The following is a 9,354-nucleotide window of genomic DNA, read 5'->3' on the forward strand; positions in this document are numbered from 1 at the left end:
GTCACCCCAGAGAAAACACTTTAATAATTTTTTAGGTAGATTGTTGTCATAAACTATGCTTCCCTGTTATCTGAGGATAAATTCTTTTATAATCACTTTAGGCCTATAGACTGGCTTAGGATTGTAATAAGAATTTACCTGCTTTTAAAAAATGATAAGAACTATGTATTTATCTCTATGTTTTTGCATTTCAATAGTATTTTTCTAGGATTTATTATTTAGTTACTAAGATACACTGTTGTCTGAATTACACTAAGTACTATTCATTGATTTCTTCTGGCCATTTATAGCAACATGGATGGAACTTGAGGGTGTTATGCTGAGCGAAATAAGCCAGGCAGAGAAAGACAGATACCATATGCTTCCACTTATACGAGGATTAGGAGAAACTTAATGGAGGACCATGGGGGAAAAGGGGGAAAATAGTTGGGGAGAGGGAGGGAGGCAAACCATGAGAGACTCTTGAATACTGAGAACAAACTGAGGGCTGATGGGGGTGGGGGAGAGGGGAAGAAGGGTGATGGGCGTAAAGGAGGGCACTTGTTGGAATGAGCACTGGGTGTTATATGAAATCCAACTTGACAATAAACTATGAAAGAAAAAAAAAGTATTCATTGATTTCTAGGTTTTACATTAAAACTGGATGAAGTTTTAGGAGCTGTTTAAATTGCTATGTATTTTTCTTTCTAGTTATGTTTTGTTAAGCAACTACTAACCTATATCTTTTGTATGACTGTTTTTAGGTGTAAAGAAATAGTGTTTTTCAGGGCATAAAATACTTTAATATTTTCAGTGGGAAGCTTAAAACTATAAAATTTAAGCTGTTTCATTTTACAGTAATTTTGTATACTCTTAACTGGCATAATTTCTTATAGACTAGTTATAACACCAATATATTTTGAGATATAACACCAGTATATTTTGAGATATGGTAGAGAGAAATTCCAGTCCAGAACATGTAATAGTTAAGCAGTGAATTCGCTTTAGAAAGTAATTTTCTAGTATAAGATACAGAGACACGGCTTAAAGGTTTGTAAAGTACTTTTAGCACTTTAATGCAAGGTACTACATAAATGAAAAATGATAATCTATCATGAAAAAACTATCTTTGAAAACCCAGGATATTTACATACTGGGTCATGAATTACTCTGTGGAGGATCATGAAGGAATTGCTGTTTTTAAGCCTCTTAGAGTGATTTTTCCTTATACATCCATTTTGAAGCATGAATGTGTTCCCATGATGGAAAGCCTGATAATGAATCGTTTATATGGTACTTATTTACTCAGATTCTTTTTGGGCCCCTTTCAGGTCTGCTTGTTCCTCTTAGTGACATGAGGAATTTACATGGCTCATATTTGTGTTTTTTTAATGGATACTTTAGCACAATGATAGCATTTTTTCAACTAAAGGTTACATTTACCTTAACCTTGACTTAGTTTTTATTAGAGACTCTGAACACAGGAACTCTTCTTTATGATCTGCTACAGAATACAGTTGCAACAGAGAGCTGAGGGCTTAGGGTCTAAAGACCAAATTTGATGTGCCTAAGAATCACCAGGTAAACATGTATTGTTTTTGTTTATTTAAAGGAGATTTCCATACTCTGGTTTCTCTTCAGATCGTATAAATCTTTCACCTTTTAAAGGAGATTTCCATGCCTCACCCTCACAGAGTGTAATTGGATAATGTGCTTACAATGGAGGCATGGAATTTGCAGTTGTGAGGAACACCCCCAAAAGAATCTAATATAGATGCTCCTTAGATGACACTAAGAAATACTGATCTGTAAATGTGAAGTTCAGGAATTAATCAGTGTTCCAAGATAGACTGAGAACTCTAGATCTTAATTCATTCTAAGCCTGTATCAAGGTGAACATTCCAGATCTACTGGAGTCAATATGAATTTTATTTATTTATTTTTGTTTTGTGTTATTTTCATTAAGCTATATATGTTTTTATTTTCCCCAAAGTTTTATTTAAATTCCAGATCGTTAACATAAAGTGCAACATTAGTTTCAGGTGTAAAATTTAGTGATCCATCACTAACGATGCAATACCCAGTGTACCAATGCCCTCCTTAATGCCTATCACCTGTTTAACCCCTCCAACCTCCCTTCTAGTAACCATCAGTTTATTTTCTATACTTAAGTCTGTTTCCGGACTTGCCTGTCTCTTATTTCCCCGCTATGTTTGTATGTTTTGTTTCTTCAATTCCACATATGAGTGAATTCAAATGGTGTTTGTCTTTATCTGACTGAGCTATAGCCACATCATTGAAAACAGCAAGATTTTGTTCTTTTTTATGGCTGAGTAGTATTCCATTGTGTGTGTATGCGTGTGTGTGTATATATACACATATTCTTTATCTGTTCTTTATCCATTCGTCAGTTGATGGACGTTTGGGCTCTTTCCATTATTTGGCTATTATTGATAATGCTGCTATAAAGATTGGGGTGCATGTGTCCCTTCAAATCGGTATTTTTGTATCCGTTGGGTAAATACCAAGTAGTGCAATTGCTGGATCATATGGTAGTTCTGTCTGTAACTTTTTGAAAAACCTCCATACTGTGTTCCAGAGTGGCTGCACCAGTTTTCATTCCCACCAACAGTGCAAGAGGGTTCCCCTTTCTCCACATCCTTGCTAACACTTGTTGTTTCCTCCGTTATTAATATCAGCCATTCTGATTTGTGTGAGGTGATATCTCCTTGTAGTTTTGATTTCTATTTCCCTGATGATAAGTGAAATTGAGCGTCTTTTCATGTATCTGTTGGCCATCCGTATGTCTTCTTTGGAAAAATGTCTATTCATGTCTTCTGCCCATTTTTTACCTGGGTTATTTGTTTTTTGGGTGTTGAGTTTGATGAGTCCTTTATAGATTTTGGATACTAACCCTTTATCATATATCTCATTCGCAAATATCCTCTCCTATTCTAAGCGTTACTTTTTAGTTTTGTTGCTTGTCTCTTTTCCGGTGCAGAAGCTTTTTATTTTGAGAAAATCTCAGTAGTTTATTTTTACTTCTGTTTCCCTTGCCTCAGGAGACACCTCAGGAAAGAAGTTGCCATGCCCAGTGTCAGAGTGGTTACTGTCTCTGTTCTCTAGGATTTTAATGGTTTCAGTCTCACATTTAGGTCTTTCATCCATTTTTAATTCATTTTCATGGATGCTGTCAGAAGTGGTCCACTTAAATTCTGCATGTTGCTATCCAGTTTTCCCTGCACCATTTGTTGAAGCGATTGTCTTCCCATTGGATATTCTTTCCTGTTTTGTCAAAGGTGAATTGACATATAGCTGTGGGTCCATTTCTGGGTTCTCTATTCTGTTCCATGATCTGTGTGTCTGTTTTTGTGCCAATTCCATACTGTCTTTATAACTACAGCTTTGTAACATCACTTAAAGTCCAGAATTGTGATGCCCCCAGCTTTTTTCTTTTTCAAGATTGCTTTGGCTCTTTTGAGGTCTTTTGTGGTTCTGTACAAATTTGAGGATTGTTTGTTGTAGCTCTCTGAAAAAATGCTGGTGATATTTTAATAGGGATTGCTTTAGGTAATATAGATATTTTAACAATGTTTGTTCTTCCAGTCCATAAGCATGGGGTGATTTTTCATTTCTTTCTGTCCTCTTTAATTCCTTTCATAAATGTTTCATAGTTTTCAGAGTACAGATCTTTACCTCCTTGGTTAGGATTATTCCTAGATATCTTATGGTTTTTGGTGCTATTGTATATGGGATTGATTCCTTGATTTCTCTTTCTGCTGCTTCATTATTAGTGTATAGAAATGCAACAGAGTTCTGTACATTAATTTTATATACTGCGACTGGACTGAATTTGTGTATCAGTTCTAGCAATTTTTTGGTGGAGTCTTTTGAGTTTTCTATATTGAGTATCATGTCATCTACAAAGAGTGAACATTTGACGTCTTTCTTGCCTACCTTGGACGCCTTTTTTTTTTTTTTTTTCTTCCTTTCTTATTGCTAAGGCTAGGTCTTCCAGTCCTGTGTTAAATAACAGTGGTGAGAGTGGATATCTCTGTCTTTTCCCTCACCATAGAGGAAAAGTTCTCAGGTTTTCCACATTAAGGAAGATATTAGCTATGGGATTTAAAAAAATTTTGTTTTAATGTTTATTTTTTTAGAGAGACAGAGCACAAGTGGGCGAAGGCAGAGAGAGTTGGAGACACAGAGTCAGAAGCAGGCTCCAAGATCTGAGCTGCCAGCACAGAGCCTGATGCAGGGCTTGAACTCAGGAGCCATGAGATCATGACCTGAGCCAAAGTCAGACACTTAACTGACTGAGCCACTCAGGTGTTCCAGCTATGGGATTTTTTATATGGCCTTTATTGTATTAAAGTATGCTCCCTCTATCCCTACCTTTTTGAGGGTTTTTTTTTTTTTTATGTACTTTGTCAAATGCTTTTCTGCATCTACTGAGAGGATCATATGGTTCTTGTCATTTCTTTTATTAATGTGGTATATCACATTGATCGATTTACAAATATTGAACCATCCTTCCAGCCCAGAATAAATGCAGTTGATTGTGGTGAATGATTCTTTTAATGTATTAGTGGATTCGATTTGTTAGTATTTTGTTGAGAATTTTTGCATCTATGTTCATCAGGGATTTTGGCCTGTAGTCCTTTTTAGGAGAGTGTTTCGTTTTCGAATCAAGGTAATGCTGGCCTCATAAAATGAATTTGGAAGTTTTCCTTCCTTTTCTACTTTTTGCAATAGTTTGAGAAGAGTAGATAATAACACTCTTTAAATGTTTAGTATAATTCACCAGTGAAGCCATCTGGCCCTGGACTTCTGTTTGCTGGGAAATTTTTGATTACTGATTCAATTTCATTTTGGTTATCAGTCTGTTTATGTTTTCCATTTCCTCCTGTTTTAGTGTTGGTACTTTATACAATTCTAGGAATTTATTCGTTTCTTTAAGATTGTCTAATTTGTGGGCTGCCTGGGTGGCTCAGTCTTTTAAGTGGCTGACTCTTGATTTTGGTTCAAGTCATGATCTCATGGTTTGTGAGTTTGAGCACCACATCCAGCTCTGTTCTGACAGTGCAGAGCCTTCTTGGGATTCTCTGTCTTCCTCTCTCTCTGCCCCTCCCCTGTTGTTTCCCTCTCTCTCTCTCTCTCTCTCAAAATAAATAAATACACTTAAAAAAAGATTATCTAATTTAGGCACACAGTTTTCCATAATATCCTCGTATAATTGTTTGTATTTTTGTGATGTCAATTATTCTTCTCATTTGTAACTTTCTTTATAGAGTGTTTTCTCCTTTCTTTTTGATAAGGCTGGCTAGAGGTTTATCAGTTTTTATTAACTTTTTCAAAGAAGCAGCTCCTGACTTCATTGACCTGTTCTAATGTGGGGGTTTGATTTTCTGGTTGACCCATTCTTTGGTTAGTAGTATGTTGTTTAGCCTCCATGTATTTGTGGTCTTTACTTTTTTTTTTTTTTTTTTGTGGTTGACTTCAATTTTATAGGCTGTGATCTGAAAATTTGCATGGTATGATCTCAATCCTTTTGGGCTTGTTGAGGCCTGATTTGTAACCTAATATGTGATCTGTTATGGAGAGGGTCCCCTGTGCACTTGAAATGAATGTGCGTATTCTGCTGCTTTAGGATGAAATGTTTTGAATATATCTTTTAAGTCCATCTGATCCAGTGTGTTATTCAAAGCCACTGTTTCCTTGTTGATGTTCTGCTGAGATGACCTATCCATTGATATAAGTGGGGTGTTAAAGTCTCCTACTATTATTATATTATTATCAATGAGTTTCTTTATATTGTTTTATATATTTGGATGCTTCCAAGCACTGCAACCAAGAATGTAGATGAGTCTTGTTTTTTTTAATCTATTCTGACACCCTATATCTTTAGATTGGAACCTTTAGTCTATTTACATTGAGAGTAATTATTGAGAAATCTATTTAGTGCCATTTTATTACTTGTTTTGTCATTATTTCTGGAGATTTTCTCTGTTCTCTTTTAATCTTTGTTACTTTTGGTTTATCTTTCCCACTCAAAGAGTCTCCTTTAATATGTTTGATAGGCTGGCTGCATGAGCATGAATTCCTTTAGATTTTGTTTGTCTGGGAAACTATCTCTCCTTCTACTGTGAATAATAGCATTGCTGGATAGAGTATTCTTGGCTGCAGTTTTCCCCATTCTACATTTTGAATGTATCATGTCTCTCCCTTCTGGCTTGCCAAATCTCTGTGGAGAGATATACAGCTAGCCTTATGGGTCTTCCTTTGTAAATTAGGGACTTCTTTTTTCTTGCTGCTTTTAGCAGTTTTTCTTTATAGCTATATTTTACAAATTTAATTACAATATGTCTTGGTGTTGGCCGGCTTTTGTTGATTTTGATGGGAGTTCTCTGTGCCTCCTGGATCTGGATGTCTGTTTCCTTCTCCAGATTAGGGAAGTTTTCAGTTATTACTTCCTCAGATAAATTTTCTACTCCGCTTTCTCATCTTTTTCCAGGACTCTTATGATCTGGATGTTATTACATTTGATAGAGTCACTGAGTTTCCTATGTCTATTCTTGTGATCCATAATCCTTTTTTCTCTCTTTTGCTCAGCTTCATTGTTTTCCATTATTCTATAGTCTATATTACTTATTTGTTCCTTTGCTTCCGTTATCCTTCTTGTCATTACATGCAGTCTGTTTAGAATCTCAGTTACTGCATTTTTCATTTCATTTTTTTTTAACATTTATTCACTTTTGAGAGTGAGAGAGACCGAGCATGAGTGGGGTGGGGGTGAGGAGAGAGAGTGGGAGACACAGAATCAGAAGCAGGGTCCAGGCTCTGAGCTGTCACTACAGAGCCCGATGCTAGCTTGAACTCATGGACTGCGAGATCATGACCTCAGCCGAAGTCAGATGCTCAACCGACTGAGCCACCCAGGCGCCCTGCAGTTTTCATTTCTGATTGTTTTTTAACTCTTTTATTTCTGTGGTAAGGGTCTCCCTGAAATTTTGTATTATTTTGCCAAGCCCAGTCAGCATCCTATGATTGTTGCTTTAAATTCTCTATTCAGGTATATTACTTTTTCTGTTTTGCATAGATCTCTGTTTTGCCATTACCTTTTATTGTTTCCTTTGAGATGGATTTCTCCATCTTGGCATTTTGTCTAAGTCTCTGTTTTCTTCTCTGTGTTAGAAAAGCCTGTTATCTTTCCTTCTTCTGAGAGTAATGGCTTTATGAAGAAGAGGTCATATAGTGTCCAACATCTGGTGCTTCAGGGAGTGTGTCTATGGTATGCTGGATGCACTCTGCTGCTGTGTTTTGGCTGCTCTTTCCTTCAGGCCAGTAATCTACAGAGGTTCTACTTGCCTACAGTGGCCAATGTGTGTCGAGTTTTAACTAGATGTGCTGTGGTCTGCCTGTTAAATGAGACCTGTTGCTGCTTCTCCTATAACTGAACTCTTGCAGAATTCTCTATTCAGGAAATGTGGTATTTGCAAGGGTACCTGCAGGTCTTCTGGGTAAGGGGACTGCTGCACTGGGACTTAGGCACACTTGCCAAGAAAGCTGTAGCAGCATTGAGCAAACAGCAGTGGAGTAGGACTTGGTATAAGCAGGTTAGGCAGCCACTATTGGAGCTGTGTTTTTTATTGAAGCTTATTTATCCTGGAGGTACAGGGGAGGGAAATGGTACCAGCCAAGTCCTTTGTCCTCAGAGAGGGATCTCTGTGCTTGCTGCTCTCAGGGAAGCACTCCCAGAAGATCAAATAATATGTCTTCATATATCCAAGACATTTTTCATATCATCATTTTTATACTGTCTCCAGATTGCTTGACTGCCTGGAGAAGCATTGTGCACTTTGGGCTTCATCCTAGCCAAGCTTGCTGAGTTTTAAGACTCCAAACATAAGGGAAGTGCTGTGGCAGGAACTTGAGCTGGTCTCTGGTAGAAAGTCTTGTCACACTGAAAGGGATGCAGGTTTGATGGAGAAGGGCAGTTGCACAGAAGCAGCGGTGTGAGATTTTGAGCAGTCAGGCTAAATAGCTAGTATTAGGGTGAAAAGCCCTGAGGAGGTGTCTCTGTGCCTATGCTGAGGGCTGGGGAAGGCAATAGCTACTACCACTGGGTCCTTTTTTGCCACCTGTTACAGATAAGCTCCAAGAGGAGAGAACAGTCAGTCCCCTGTGTGCCTTAGGAGATCCTTACACTGAGCTGTCTGACCCTGGGTTGGATGCCTGCCTTCTCTTCAGGAATAGGGCAGTGCTCTCAGGGCTCTATCCCAGTCAATACTGCAGACCTTTGAAACTCCAGTCTTTAAGCCTGGCTGGCTGCAAAACTCATGAAAGTCAGCCCTTCTCGTTTTCCCAGCCATTGGCTTTGGGAAAGTATTTTGCTTCTGTATTCACATGTGTATTCTTCTTTTTCTCTTGCCTTTCTCCATGATCACAGCTTCCCTCCTCCATGGCACCTGCGATCTGCTTCTCTCCCAAACCCACGTCTTCATACTTCCTTTCTTCTTCCATATGACCTCTACTGTCCCTCTAGTTGTGGAATTTGTTCTGTCACTCCTCAGTTCAATTTATTAGTATTCAGAATGATTTGATAGTTTCCTATTTGTGTTCAAGGAACAAGAGAAGCCTAGGGTCCTACTACGCTGTCATCAAACTCCTCTGCTGAATTTTACTTTAGTTTAGTTTAATTTATTTCAGTTAGTTAATTTATTTATTTAAGTAGGTTTCACCTCCAGCATGGAGCCCAACACAGATCTTGAACTCACAACCTGAGATCAAGACCTGACCTAAGATCCAGAGTCAGATGCTTAACCAACTGAGCCACCATCCAGGCCCCTCCTCTCTTGAATTTTAAATAGCAGACTGCTACTTATTTAACATTTTCTTTTATGTCTTGATGGAAGGACCTCAAGTATAACAATTATTGCCTAATAACTCCTTAGGGATGCATGGTCAGATAGCCCTCGAATGAGAGATGACCTGACATGAATGACAGTGAGCAAGTCACTTCACTTTTCTCTGGACCAATTATTTTATCTGTCAAATGAGTTAGATGGACTCTAGTAATCACCCTCNTTCAGCTCAGGTCATGATCTCACTGTTTGTGAGTTCAAGCCCCGCATCAGGCTCTGTGCTGACAGCTCAGAGCATGGAGCCTGTTTCAGATTCTGTGTCTCACTCCCTCTCTGTCCCTCGCCCACTCACACTCTGTCTGTCTCTCTCAAAAATAAACAAACATTAAAGAAAAATATTTTAAAAAGAGTACTTAGAAAGTATTTAGTCTTTCCTTAACATTTATAAATAAATTATCCTAAAATGTTTTATATGCTCAAATGTAGACCATTTTGACATATTCATTAAATT

The 9,354-nt window shown here is 37.8% G+C and overlaps 1 protein-coding gene across 1 annotated transcript in view; it reads left to right on the forward strand.

Moving 5' to 3' along the window:
* Window positions 1-9,354, forward strand: part of LOC144242552 (rab proteins geranylgeranyltransferase component A 1-like) — a 95,574-nt gene that overhangs the window by 481 nt on the left and 85,739 nt on the right. The window lies entirely within an intron of this gene.

The sequence above is a fragment of the Crocuta crocuta genome, unplaced genomic scaffold, assembly GCF_008692635.1.
Source record: "Crocuta crocuta isolate KB4526 unplaced genomic scaffold, BGI_CrCroc_1.0 scaffold1002, whole genome shotgun sequence".
Taxonomy (NCBI): domain Eukaryota; kingdom Metazoa; phylum Chordata; class Mammalia; order Carnivora; family Hyaenidae; genus Crocuta; species Crocuta crocuta.